This window comes from Pleuronectes platessa, chromosome 2, assembly GCF_947347685.1.
Source record: "Pleuronectes platessa chromosome 2, fPlePla1.1, whole genome shotgun sequence".
Classification (NCBI taxonomy): Eukaryota; Metazoa; Chordata; class Actinopteri; order Pleuronectiformes; family Pleuronectidae; genus Pleuronectes; species Pleuronectes platessa.
The window spans coordinates 10,466,061-10,481,221 of NC_070627.1; the positions used below are offsets into that span (position 1 = coordinate 10,466,061).

Consider the following 15,161-nt stretch of genomic DNA (forward strand, 5'->3'; position numbering starts at 1 on the left):
TGATCTCTTGTACATGTATCAGCCGTCAGAATCCAGATTGAAATGGCACTGTACTCTGTGGGTCTGCATTGATGTTCACAGTACTATACAACTGTGAGGTCATTCAGGTAGTCACGATCATTTGTCATTTAATAAAATAGTTTTGGCATTGAAGTCGTCCTTGTGTTGTCTTCTTTGTCCCTCTTATCCAAAGCAGGCTGTTCTGCAGTATACACACTGTAGCCATCTAAACAGTCCATAGCAGGATTTATACATTATTATCCTTTGCTCTTAAAATGGATAATATGAATATGCAGTTTGCAGGGACTTAAATACCACTGTCATTGCCAACCATAAATCACAAGCACATCAATTTAAGTTTGATGCCTACATTGTTTAGCCAGATTGTAAGTAATGAGCTTTTAATACTAATGTTGTCTATGATTCATTAGCAAAAATGAATATATTGGCCTTTAAGCCCCCCTGCAGAGCAATATCTGCAATTTACAGTAAATGCAATACAGATGCACTTGTATACACTTACTTTCACTCTTTTACTCAAGAGGCGGGATTTATGACCTATACTGCTGCCAGCCAGCAGGTGGCGATCATGGCACTTTTTTTTCTCTATTTGTGAGCAATACGGTCCATCTTAATATGCAGTCTGTGGTTGAAACATTCATATTTACTGTGTTGTCTTCGAAGTGACTTATTCCTGACAAACTAGATTTCTCTTGACATATCATTAATTATTACTGTGATCAGTTTTGACATTATTGGTTGCAAATGTTCCATCAGCTTGGCAGAGAGGCTGGATTTTGTGTTGCATATGGGGAAATCATCTGAGCTATTGCTCTTTATCAAATCAAGGACAGTGTGTGATGAACTTTCTTTAAGTGATACTTTCAAACTGTTTCACTTCAGATATTTCACAAGAATAATCTCTGTTTAAGAATCAAGCTGATGTGCGCCGGTCTCACTGTGTAGGGTTGGCAGTTTGAGTACATGGTGGCATATAGTTCTGTACGCATGCGTGTGTGTGGATGACTTTTACTCATGTTCTGGGGACTCAAATGTCACCATCCAATTATGGGGACTTTTACTGAGCTCCTAATAGGAAGAAAAACCCAGACATGTTTTAGGTTTGGGTTTGGTTGGGTTTAAGTTTAGGTTAAAGTTGGCTTAGGCAAGTAGTAGTACGGTGAAGTCTCCAGAAAATGTATGTAAGTCAGTGTCTGTCCTGTGAAGTCATGGAAACCCAACTTTGTGTGTGTGTGTGAAGGTTTGGGGGGTACTTTCTATTTACAGCTCAGCCTGTGGGAGATGTCCAAGTCCAGCAGAAAGGGCAGGGGGGGCATGGGAAGACCTCCACTCTTGCTCATGTGTCATCCTTTTTTTGTTAGTACTTACAGCACTGTGTGTATTTTTGTGTGTCTGTGTGTGTGCATGTGTGTGTTCATGGGTGCGCACAGTGTGTTGATGTCAAGGTTACTGAAAATAGTATCCAGTGCCTAAGTAAAATAATATGACACTCCTGCATACCCATACACACACAATGGTTCCGGGGGAATTGTCAAACAAGATTAGGATTTTTCCTTGTGGCTGATCCCCACAGCTGGTTGTTTACAAGGCCAAATGCTGTCTCTTCCACTGATGGTGATTCATTATTTTCAAAGAGAGAGTTACAGAAGCAGAGAAACAAACTGTTATTGTATTTTACTTTGAATTGAAGAATGTCCTTATAGCCAGTTTACAGCATGGAAATGAGTGCATACAGATATTTCAAAATTACTGAAACTCGAGTCTCGATGTGTCGTTGCCCCTCACCTAACAACAATTACTGACCACAGATTAGTTGGATGAGATGATTGGCCGTTAGAATTTATTTTATTTATCTCCATGAACTGCCATGGGAAATGTAACCAATGGAAATACTGATTAAATGCTGCTAATGTGCGGGCCTGAAGCCAGCTCATGAGTCAGCAAGCTTCCTTTAGCGTCCCAGTCAGCTAGCATTAGACTGCTAGCCTTCAGCTATCATTTAGCCTGCAGCCACTGCCCTTAGCATCTGCTGTACAGCAACTCTTGTTTGTTCCTGCACTGGAAGTATTGGCGACGTCTTGTCTGTTCTTAAGTCAGTGGTTCCTGCCAATGTCTTGGTTGTACAATTTAACCCTTGGTGGGGAACCCTTTTTCACAATAATCTAATGCAATGTAAACTGCTTTTTTTCAGCAAGGTGTCTTATAGTAGTATGGTTGAGAAATTGTCCCTTTTGAGCATGGTTATTTTGTGTTCCTTGCTTCAGCAGTGACAACTATCTTAAATGATTAACTACATCTAATAAGATTAATGGCAATTTAGAAGCTTACTTTTCCATTAAAACTAAAAGAGGGATAAGAGGGAGAGACTTCACATTATGTGTTTGTCATTGTGTGCTAAATACAAGTGGTCATGCTAGCAGGTGTTGTAAAGTCTATGGGACACCAACTCTCTCCCTCCTTGCCTCTCTCTCTCTCTCGCTTCCTCCATCTCTCCCTCACTGTCCCCCTCCTTCCCTTCATTTATTCTAGGGACAGAGCCCTAGTGTGAAGGTTCTTGTTCTTGTACTTTCCTGTGCTGTGTCACTTTCAAGCCGTTCAGAATGAGTTTGCTTATGGCAAAACTGTCAATGCGACATGGAAAAGCCAGATTTGGCTTGCTGTCTGCTCCTGCTACAAGCTCTCTAGGTAATATATAGTTTCACTCTTGGATAGAATACTCTGCTGCTACAACTATCATCAGGACCAAAAGGGATAACTGGAGCAACTGTATCTTGCACCACCAGCACATTTTCGTGTCTCTGCACTTTCAATGTAAGTAAATTCTATTAAAACAATGCATTTTTTGTCGAATTTGAGAGTTTGATTTTGCCTCTCCGGAGAGTATAAATGGTTAAATTGGGAGCAGTTAGACTGTACTTGCGTGGTGAACTGCTTCAGTTTGTACAATCCTTTAGTGTTGTGCAACTTGATATTTCCTGTATCTGGGAAGTCAAGAGTTAACATCACTGTCGGTTTCACACTGTATAAATCTGTGTTTAAAGATGGTTGAATAATCAGCACAGGTCTTGACCATGCTGTTGAAAGGAATGTTGTTGAGCAGGGTTATAGGCTCCTAATTTCTTGTTCTCAGGAGAGTGAAAGGAGACTGATTTAGGTAAATTTGAGGGATTTTTGTTGCAAATCTTGGATTTTTTCCAATACACACACATTCTGGAAGCACCAACTCTGTATAAGAAAAATTTGTACAATGAATCCAGTAAATCTAATATCAGAAGCTGTAACTCCTGATTCAATTCATCTATGTCCTCTTCTCCAAAAAAACAAACCAAATCAAGCAAAACTCAAGAACGTGGGTCCACAAAAAAACATTTATTAACTAAAATCAAAGGATAAATGACTTATAATTGCCAAGAAGCTGGTTGCTGGTGAAATTAGGAATCATATTGGGCCATGGTTGGAGAGAATATGTTCTGTATTAAAGGGCTAAAGCACTAAGAATAGACTAAGATTTTAAAAATGATGATTAACTATTTTATACCAACATCAAACATGTCATGAGCAGGGTTAAGGATGACCTTGCCTTCTTGATTATCCAATGTTTGTAAGACCCTTTTGGCCAGAACCAAAGCAAATGGAATTGCAATGGTATTTCAACTCTTTATGGGTAATTTAAGATTGAACCTGTAGGTTAAAATGTTATAAAATGGGTTTCAAGGCATTTCTGCTCTGCTAATTTAGTTTTTGTTGATGTGGCCTGTAAATACAAACAAAAGCAAAACTAGGAAAACATGCGCCAAAAGAAAATTGAGATGTGTACAGAAAGACCAGATCAAGAGTTTATATAATTTGTTAAATCTCCCAAAACAAGGAAAGAAAGTTATCGAAGGCAGATAAATCTGTTTTATTCCCAAGATACGGTGTGCAAATCTGAGGAACAATCCTAATATCTCCCATTATTTAAACCTATATGAAACATTTTAACTTTTACTTAATCTTTGCATAAAAATAGCTTCCACCATGGCTTGTTAAATTTTAAACAGACACCATATCAACCTCGTTAAGCTGTTTACAACAACAAAAAATGTCAAGATAGAAGACGATCAGTCAAGACAATCACCATTATACAAACTATTGAATTGGCAAATAGAAAGAGTCATTTATTTTAAAAACTGCTCATAGTTGAGGGGAGGCTATACATTAAAAATAAGCAATTAATTGTATATTATCTTTAAAGATGTTTTTAATGACATATGTTGAATTATACATTGTCAACAGATGGTAGTATGACTCCATGGTAGAAATCCACCATTAACTACTGGTCATAACTCAGGCTGTGTTTGTAGCAGGAATATGAGAACTGGTTGAAACTTTCTACACACTTACATCTTTGGCTGGATGTTTATAATTTTGATTGTTGAAAAACCGAAACGCTAGTTGCCTTGAATTCCACAATGCGCTAAAAAGGAGAAACAGTAGTTTCTAATTCACAGTTGATATGCAGCAGGAGTTAGGTCTGTTAGGAGCCTGTGAACGTGAGTGTATTTGTTTGTAATCTGAGAAAAGTAGAACTTCCATTCTTTAGAGAGTTTGCTTGTTTGCTTTAAATTTGTCTGACATACTTAAAGCTTGTATTTTCTTGGAGTGGATAGGTCAACGTCTTGTCCATATCAATGAGATAGTTTAATTGTGGGAGAGAGGGAAGGGGAATCCCACAATCAATTAACAAATTAAATTTCCCCACTATGAACTCATACTTAATGCCTATGTGTATATAATGCTCAATGTTGTAATCAAGATTAAACCTTTGCAAAGACATCCAGTTTGCCAGAATTCCTCATTGAGACAGGGATTTAAACCTTATTCTTGATGTATTATTGAATAGATGTTTGTCGGTAGTGAAGACATTTGTCTTTCTTAACAGTCAAGCTAGCCTAACACTTCTGCGAGTATGAAAATGTCTAAGGGTGTAATGAGGGTCCGAGTGGCAAAAGTTTCGTAATGCAAGGATTTATGCAAGGCACTGTGCAGATGTCCATTTACCCACCAATGTAGTATCCAAATGGCTGCTATGCTACAAGGGCACCAAGTGTTCATGAGCCGACTCCCAAGTGGACTAGAATGTAGTATAATACATAAGAACACCTACACGTCCATGGTGTTCGTAGCTGTCAGCAACTGTCTCTGTGCAAGGGAAAAATAATTGGGGCTTTACAGAGGGAAGTGAGTGGTGGGATTTGGGTGACAGTTATGCAGTTAACAGAGGAAGCATACACAGCAAGACGTGGAACATTAAAAAAATTAGTTTCTCATCTCTGAAATGTGAGAGAGAGAGAGAGAGAGAGAGAGAGAGAGAGAGAGAGAGAGAGAGAGAGAGAGAGAGAGAGAGAGAGAGAGAGAGAGAGAGAGGATGGTGGGAACACATGTGGAAACAAGAGCAGTGCCAAACCCTGTGTCAACATGAAGGGACTCCAAACTCTCCTGAGAGGACCATGAACACACACTCTCACGCATACTGGAGTCGGATTGAATACAATGGCTAATGAACTTGATTTGCCAACTGTCCAATTGCATTTATGCCATCTCAGTATTTAAAATGTTGCATGCTACACACAATTTGTCCACCAACCTGGTGCCTGTTCAGTACAATTTTCTTCACAGTTTTCTGCTGTGCTCTTCTTTGGACTCAAAGTAGACATCATTCTGCTGTATGATCCAATGGAATACTGCAGCTTTATACTATAATCCAGTGGTATACTGCAGGAGAAATCCTGAATGGCAACCAGTAGACAGTCAGGTTTCTTTTTTCAGGATTTCTCGGCCCTCAATCCTTTCTTATTGTGTGCCCTAAAGACTCATTGTTTTATCACAGAACTGTCCAGCACAATGACTGAGTTTCAAAAGAACAGCACCCACTACACCTGAGAGATGGGGATGGAGGGCAGGATAGGGGTAAGGTGGTGGGTCATGGTGTAATAGAGCACTCCTACCTTCTGCTGGACTGACGAGATAGTTTTCATGACACCAATTACCTGCCGCTGAGAGTGTGTTTGTGTGTGCATTTGTGGAATCACCCTCACTAAGTCATCCTCATCCTTTACTGCAGGGGGAAAAGCACCTTGATGCCCCCAATGGAATGTAAGGATCTTTTTAATAATGAGGTCAAATATGTCAGATTAAGTTAGAATAATGAAAGAGATATTATTAACCTTGGAAATAGGAATTTGGTGAATAAAATCTTAACATAAGCTACAGTTACTTGAAAGTTCTAGAGCATCTTGTAGTCTTTCTTATATTTTATTACGAGAAGTGGTTTCAAGTGCCTGACAATATACAGTAAGCGGCTGCGCTTACTCTTTCATTTTCTGAAATGATAAAATTGCTTAGGAAAAATGTATAAAAAGAAAAAAACCAAACACCATTAATAATTATGATACTAATCTGTATTTGTTTGTCCATCACTGCTTAGGGCGTAATTAGTGTGTTCAACATGCATTTATATAATCATTCAGACATTGCATCTAAATGTAAGTTACTAGTTTCACTCTCTGGAACATTTACTGTAACATTTAGCGGGAACACAAATGTGTGAGTGCGTCCACTTGCATGTGTGTAGGTTGGGGGGGAGGGGGTTACAAAACCATCCTTGATAAGGGCTGTCAGCTGGAACTAAGCTGCAGATTTACTGCCTTAAAAGTAAAAAAAAAAAAATGTCAGAATCCAAGTAAAATTGTCGGTTGTGTTTCCAATAAATCGATCATCATCCAATCACCTCTTGCTCCCTGCACCACCGGGTAGTGTATAGGAAATAATGGAAAAACAGAGATAGCTGTTTTCTTATACAAGTTTGAAGGAGTGAACGGAAAAATCCTGTTCGGTCAGTGGAAATAGCCCCTGAGAGGAAATAACTTGACCATGCTAATGCTTGGTCCAGAGACGAGTGTACCACGGCCATTAAAGTGCCGGGAGAAAGATACAATCAATGAACCCACGCACTCAGTGCACCAACGAACAGCGCAGGACAGAGCACAGTGAGGAGCTACCTGCATGCCTGTGCTCACACTGAGTTGCTGCCCCACAGAAATACAAGGACACAGATAATCCTCTCTGCCAGCGCAGTGTGTTTGTGATGGCGTTGTGGGATTGAGCTCTCTCTAGTTAGAATATCTCGACACTGCCCAACCAGCAAACCTTTCCTAAAATAGCAGAGGCCCCAGTCCGCTCGCAGGGTTACTCAGTTCAGTCATTGTTCTTAATTAGTTTCTTGTAATGATTGCAGCTAGAAGAGCAAAGAGGATAAATGGAGAAAGAATGGTGTGAAGGCCTGGTGTAGAAAGAGGCACGATATGAGGGAAGAGAAGAGGAAATCTTTTAAAATAAATGTTTACATTGAATATTATCTTTGTGTGAGTGAGAGTAAGTGTGGGAGAGTGAGACAGAGAGAGACCCTTAATTTAAAGCTGGTATTTAAATTAAATTGCACCATCATTGTTTACTGCCCAGCTGTCATATTGGAGAACTGGTACCATTTTTTACGACTAGCCTACAACATCGTTTTATCAAACGCTATGGAATTTTTTATAATACCATCACCATAATTAAAAGGCTCAACATGAAAGCTTGAAAAGAGTTATCATAAATGTTTTATTACATTTGATCATTATCCATGATCCACTGGAGCGGCACAAATTTTGTATTTAAGTTGTCAGTCATGAATTGTTTCCTCAATTAACAGTTTGGTCTGTGAAGGGTAAAAATAGATGCTGGTCATATTTTCCAAAGGCCAAATATCTTTTATTTTGTGTAAGAACCAGCCTTAAGAGTTAAACAGAGTTATTACCTGTCGACAAAATTATTTTATTTATAATTATTTCACTTCTCTTCTGTGCTTTTTTATTTTTCTGGTTTTTATTTTCGCAGCAGTATCTACAAGGTCCACGTCAGTGCAACATATAAAGTGTTTACAGGCGACCTCGTTGCTTTTGTGGCAGAAGGTTAGAAAACAGCCTGAGGCCCAAACTGTTACTCACTGAGGGCTAACGCTGCTTAAAGGTGAAGTCAGTACCATTGCAGCTGAGTGCTCCTCACTTTCCCCCTCCCTTCCCGAGCGAGACAAGAAATGCTGTGGTCAGGATCCTGAAACTGTGTCAGTCTACCACCACACTTCTTCCTATACTGCCTTGACGTTTTTTTGACATATTTATACTTGAAGTAAATTGTACTTTCTTGATTCTTGTTGTTCCGGGTTTGTACCCTCATGGTTGAATGCAATTATTGTAATTCGCTTTGTATAAAAGCGTGAGCTAAATGAAATGTAATGTAACATATTCACAGGCAGTATCGGGAGGATGCTACTGTGTTAGACCATATTGGACTGCCTGGGGATGACAACAGAATTTTATTTATTGGCAACATGGCTCTTTAGGCCAGGGAGACAGTCTTGTCATCCCCAGCTGCTGTATTTGCCTTGTTTGTTGGATCAGGGACAAGTTCCCTGATCCAACAAACAAGGCCAGACATCCAACGTACATTGTCTCTGAGTTTCCTTCTTGGCCCTCTGAAAGCTTAATGCAATACCACAAGTATTCACATGCCTGCATTTACATATAATCAGGGTTATTATTATTACTTCTGTTGTATCTTTTAATGGAATTGTTCTTCTATTACAATTTTTCACACGTTTGCTTTGCAACTATTTATTTTTTAATGAATATATTAATATTGCCAATAATAACTATTTGTTCAATCGAGTTTATACTGAAATGAGAAGTAAAATGATAAAAACGACTTAAAAAGATTTTAAATTTGTCTATATATATATATATGTATATATTATATACATAAGCTTTTCAAGGACGCATTGTGATCTCCCATTTGGATCATTCCACAACGATTAGTATAAAATCCAAGAATCCAGGATGAACCCTGGGACAATTTGGGATTTCCCTTAGCAAACACATGACACAGAAAGAGAACATTATTTCTGCTGATTTTAGGAGAGCATTAAATCTAATCATAATACAATTTATTTAAACAATAAGTCACCCAAGGCATCCATCTACAGTTCAACAATTTAAATGGGACAGTCTTTATAGATTTGGCAAAACCTTGTAGTTGAGCGATCACTTTTTGTGGCTGATTTATAGTCAACATTACATATGCATTTCGTCTCTATTTGCACATCTTCTGAAAGCTAAGGGATAAAGACATAGTCAAACATAAAGGATGCATGGAAGTATGTTGGCAGTGAAGGTTACATCATTTGAGAACGAGGTAGCTCTCTACGTACCTAGACCCAGCTAAAATTAGCTTTAAGTCTCATTCCTCTCTTACAAATAACAATACGGTCTCATGTTTTAATGGCATAGCTTACTTGAATTGCAAATAACATACCTACAGTTTCACTTTATGGTTCAGTGTTTTGTCGTGGTGGCAAAAGCAAAGGCATCCATTAACACGCTGTGTTTTTGCAGCAGCTTTTAAATCCTCATATGCAGACAAAGGAAATGGCCTTTCAGAGAAACTGCATGGCCATATTCCCAAATACACCCTTGGCTTCTTTAAAATCATTTGGATATTGAAATGTAAATGAATTGAATCATGGCGCTGAGGAAATTTAACAGAAATAAATTCCGAAGGGACAAGAAAACCAGTCACTGTCAATAGTAAACATTTGTTTTCATTGCTAATTCAATTTATTAAGTTAGAGCCAAATATAATTAGGTTTGGTGAGGTGTGCTAAACCATACCTGATTCTGCAAAGGAGCACACATTTACTCAATGTTCCTTTTCTTTCCCAGAAAGTTGATCATCAGTCGCCCTCAGCATTTCATTTGATGTGCTGCACTCAGTGATTCAGCCTCATCCAGCACAAGGACACATGTTTCTTACTGTGAGAGGTTAGCAGACTGCTCTTCTAGTATCACATTACCAGGGTATCACAGTGAAGTGCACTCTCATTTCGAGGAAAAAAAAAGAAGACCTATCTAATGCACTGATAATGTAATCCTAACCTGTCCTGTTTTTAACTGTGCTGTGCACCTGAGGTCACGACATTACCAAAAATAACCATACATTGTGAACTTGGACCATGCAAATGCACGGGCCGATAATAGTGAGAAATAGCTTGTTCTTGATGTGTGTGTGTTTTTTGGAGTCAGAGAGAGATAGAGAGTTATGTATCACCGATTCTGCTGCAGAGGTAGAACTGGATCCCTGCCCAGTTTCTTCATGCACCATTGTTGCAACTCTGTGGTGCAGGGGGTATAACTTCCCCGCACACCTACTCACTCACAGTCCAAGAAGTTAAAAATACAGTGTTTCTTTCTAACCCTTTGTTTGGTATTGAGAAAATTTAGAGTAATTATTTTTCATACATGATCCATGATCACATTGGTGCCTGTGAATATCTGCATAATGAAAATACCATGATATTTAAGTGATATAAATAGACCTGGTTTTGTGCTTAAATGGGTAGAGAAAGTCTTTGAATTAGATCAATGTCATCAGGATTGTAAATGAGGGTCATCTTCCAACATAAGTAGCTAGCTACTTATGTAAATCCATGAAACATCCATCCATCATCTATACTGCTTGTCTTTAAAAGGTTGTAGGGAGGCTGGAGCGGATCACAGCTGACATTGTATAGCGACAAACAACCATTCATACGTCTCTAATGAAGCTAACCCCAAACATAGGAGATGAAACTAGCCACAATAATGATACAGGTGTGCATTGTCTTGTCAGTAATCTTATTGAAATAAAATAACAATTTGTGATTGTGATTGTGAACAGATACATTTCTATCTATACTTGGTTAGAGTATAAAACCCCTCCCCCCAAAAGAATAAATTAACCTGCCTAACAAAATATATTCCGCTAATATGATAATAAATCTTGCCACATTTAGCCGAACAAAATGTAGAAAGATAGGACTTGCAGTGGCAGCTATGCAGCAGACGTGCTGTTGGGGTTGTTACACAAACATGGGCCAGCCACAGGAGTTCAGTAATGTAGCCGTAAAGCACTTGCAACACATTCACTGCTTCCTTTTTGGAATAGTTGCATTGAGTTGTCTGTCTCTGTAGTGGGCCCAAAATGAAAAAGTGAAGAAGCAGGTAAAACTTTTGTCTCGGCTGAGCAGCAGGTTGAATTATGGATTTGATAGTAGTGGCAGGACAGGCAATCAGAGGTAAGGAGTAGGAGTTCAAAGTAGTGATATCTGAGTTACAGAAAAAACAGGAGACAATGGCAAGCATTAGAATAACCGACCACCTAGATAGTTGGCTGTGTTGTTTACAGCACTGGGGGCTGGAATGAGCAGGCGAAGATTCGAGGGATGTGCCGGAGTTTATATAGCTACATAGGTCGGAGAAATTATGAAATGATCAGACTCTGATAGGTTCAAGTAGGTTGGCATATTCATATGGTAGTCATTCATGATTTATGTGCAACGTCCATATTACAAAGACCGTACTTCTAATGTCATACTGTGAATGAAGAGCGTGGTTTGCTTTGGGCCAGACTTGAATCCACCATCCAATATGCTAAAAGTGTCCTGTATGGTCTGCAGTGTACTTTTTGTGCTAAAGATAAACATAGCTTTGATCCTGGTTTGCATTATTTTAAAGTATAGTATTATCAAGGAGCTGCTTGTTGAGGATTTAATTATATTTCATGGGTTCATGAGGAATGTGTTGCGCAATGGGACACTCATTTAAATTAATTATAGGGTTGATGTTATCTTCACTATGCATTTGTTAAACACTTTCTGACCTTGATGAGATTTGGACTTAAAACAAAATTAAATTAAAAACTAAATATGCACCATTATTCATTTTCATAATTGGTATGTATGGATCAGAAGTGGGTCATCCACTAACAAGAGGATTGGTGGTTCAATTCCCCAGCTCATTTGCTTGCCAAAACTTTTTGGGCAAGACACAGAACCCTAAATTTCTCCTGACGGCTGCGCTGGTAGGGTGTAAATGATGTGAGATTGAAAAAGCGCCTCTTCTAGAAGGGCTGTATGATTGATTGTGTGAATAAATAAATGCATAATAAATGCACTCCATCTCCAGTTACCATAAAATGGGCCATAAGAAGATAAAAAAAAACACTGAAGACCACATTTCACTAACAATAAAAGTTAGAAAGACAGCTGCATTTGGCAAACTTTAAATAGCAAGAGAAAAAGTGAGAAAAAAACTATTACAGGAAAGAAAACAATCTAACCTCCACACAGCCTCATGGCATCTGCCTTAGAGTGAGAGCCAGATGACCATTGACAATACAGAGGATCCAGATGAGTAGAGGGGGCTCAGCTTGAGGACACAGTGGAGTAGTTGGTTCTAATTTAGACAGATTAAATGTGGCATGGATCTTTCACAACTGGGTAGCTAACCTGGTAATCACAACTGTCATGACTGTTCTGGTCACTGATTAGTTCACACCTGGCATTAGAATGAATTACCAAATTTTTTCACCATTGATGGCTTTAGATCCAATCTTGCTTCCCCGGTTTATATGCAAATACACTCATATGTCATTTTAGTTCAAGACCAAACAAATTTGTTTTTATGATACGTTCTGACTTTGGCTGGGCAATATGGCCTAAATCAAATACAGCAATATTTTTAGGCTATATCGCGATACAGGATATATATGTCGATATGCTGAAAGCTCCTCTAAATCACTCTATACTGTTAATGTTAAATTCATAGTCCACAGGAAGTGGCTAAAATAGTGGAATTTAGCATTTCCGACGGCCCCTGAATGCACTTTGTCAGAAGATATCAGCAGATATTAAGGCTTAAACACGGTAAATTACCTTGTTTCGAATCTAATACAAATATTGGGCCTTATGATCATTGAGCAGCTGTGGATCAAAGAGGAACCTCTGGGATTTCACTGTTTGTTTCCACTGTTCAACAAAGTCACCGACCGACTGCTTCACGTGAACGTGCCCATGCTCATCTCACTGTGTAGCGGAGTGAGTGGGGGCGGAGCCCCGGTGTGCCTGGTGTGAGTGTCCACTCTCACTGGAGTGAACGCCCGCTCACGTTCACCATTTGTAAACTGATTCGTTTGGTTAGCGTTCACAAAAACTCGTAAGCGGATCACCTGAGAGGGATATTAAAGGGCTGAACAGGGTCAAATTCTTGGGTGTCTGCATCCATAGAAGGCCATTTGCCAGGAAAAATGTAATCAAAAGATAATGGATTAAATAAATAAAGAATGTTTACCTCAGTCAAATTTTTTTTTAAATTATTGATAGATACAGCATTATATCAAAATGGAATTATTTGTAACTCTAGCCAGGTTGATAGGTGTAAAGGTTCCAGGACATTGTTAAATTGAATGGCCACTTTGAAATCTTGAAAATTATCTTTGGCAACTAATTCAGTTGGAGCAAAGGAAACTGGTTACAGCATATTGTGATTTAGAATTGTAATCAGGGTTTTGGTGGTTTTGATGATTTACTTCACCAGTATTCAGCTACTGATGAGTCCTATTTTTTGGCTGTAGTATTCAGGCAGCAACAAGGGCACCATCCTGACCACAATGATTGCAAACACTAGGCTGGATCCTGCAGACATGTTTGAGCCAAGTATGAAGAGCTCATCCTCTGAAGGCCTAGACCAGGCCTTGGGGAAGGAGTTAGAGATAGGTTGAATAAAAAACTTAACAGAGTTGTTTGGCAGCTCAGTTTGGCTTCATGTTGAGAATGCGCAGATCTTTTAAGACTTGTTTATGTAGGCAATTGCCCATTCTGATAAATAGAGACACAAGGTAATCTAGATTAACTGGTTTTCAAGAGGCTAGTTCATCTTTCAAGTGTCCATTCAAATCTTACACACATATATTCCTCAAAAGAGTTCCTCATTCCATTTAGCATCTACCGCCAGTTGGAAAAGAAACACATGTTACACTGCAGAAATGTGACTTGACATTTATACAATTCCCTAGTGAAAGGCTCAGGGCTGGTGGCACAGGACTTCCAGAAAATTAGCAGAGAGGGATCAGAAGGGAGCTGCATTTGACAACCTTTAAAATGTAATCTTTACAGAAGTATTGATCAGGATTATCTTGCCCTAACAAAGTAGACAGCTACCTCTGATGTTTGCCTCGACTTTACTCCAGTTGCAGTGCTTAGTCAGATACTTCATAATACTTTTAATTATGTAAGTCACGATACAAAAGATTTAGTAGTCGAAGCCGATACCATCACTTTTCCAGGATTCCCATTTCATTACCACGGGAAAGCCCATCCCCCAAAAAACTATAAATCCCATATACTCTAACACAGACTCCTTTTATTCAGATATTGGAACACACAGAAAAACAGAGGTGGATTTGTAGCCTTTAAGTAATACATAAAAAGAAAAGACTATTAACATTATAAAACAGAACGGTGGCAAGTTGGAAAATAATGAGATTTCAGTTATCAGGTATAGCTCAATGACGGTAAACATGCAAACATACACCCCTTTCTTGGAATTAATGAGAAGCAGGGGTTGTTTTTGTCCTTGTGTGAGAGTTTAGCTGGCACATGGCAGTTCCTTTCACTCTGTTCTGCTCCATGACAACGGTTATCTTTTTTCATTTTCCCACTGATGTGTTTCTTTCTTAGCTCCATCTTCTAATGAAATTGCTGTTATTTTTCATTTGCTTTTATCAGTTTGTAGAGAACAACCACATGTAGGATGATTTGCTACTTTGCAGGTTTAGCAGTAGTTAAGCTTTTACATCAAAGATGTGCTTTGAATGTTTGTAGTGATGGCAGAACAAACAGCTTATTTACTCGCATCATGCTGACAACGCTGCAAGTACATGGTATAGGGCATGGAAGCAGGCCATTAGAGTCCTAATTCTTTCATTCATTATAGAGTTCCTGGAGTTCCAGCGTGTGTGTTGGAGGTTAAAATAAATTATGGAAATATTTATAGTACATTAATGTGAGAATGTGACAGAAGCCCCTTCAAATAGTTTCAGTATGTCCACAAGATAAATGCAATAGTCTATAATTCAGCATTGTGTGAAAATCAAAATAGCTTTGGTTTGAAATACAGTGCTGGCCTTGAAATTCTGTGCTGATATCATCATTATAGATTCATCAGGGACATCAGTATCAGTTTATGCAA

The 15,161-nt window shown here is 38.7% G+C and overlaps 1 protein-coding gene across 1 annotated transcript in view; it reads left to right on the plus strand.

The window, feature by feature from the left end:
* Positions 1-2,554: 2,554 nt before the first annotated feature.
* atp2b2 (ATPase plasma membrane Ca2+ transporting 2) overlaps positions 2,555-15,161 on the plus strand; it is a 107,760-nt gene continuing 95,153 nt past the window's right edge. Inside the window, exon 1 of the mRNA XM_053445569.1 lies at positions 2,555-2,832. The gene's annotated coding sequence lies outside the window, so the exon portion shown is untranslated. The remainder of the gene's footprint in view (positions 2,833-15,161) is intronic.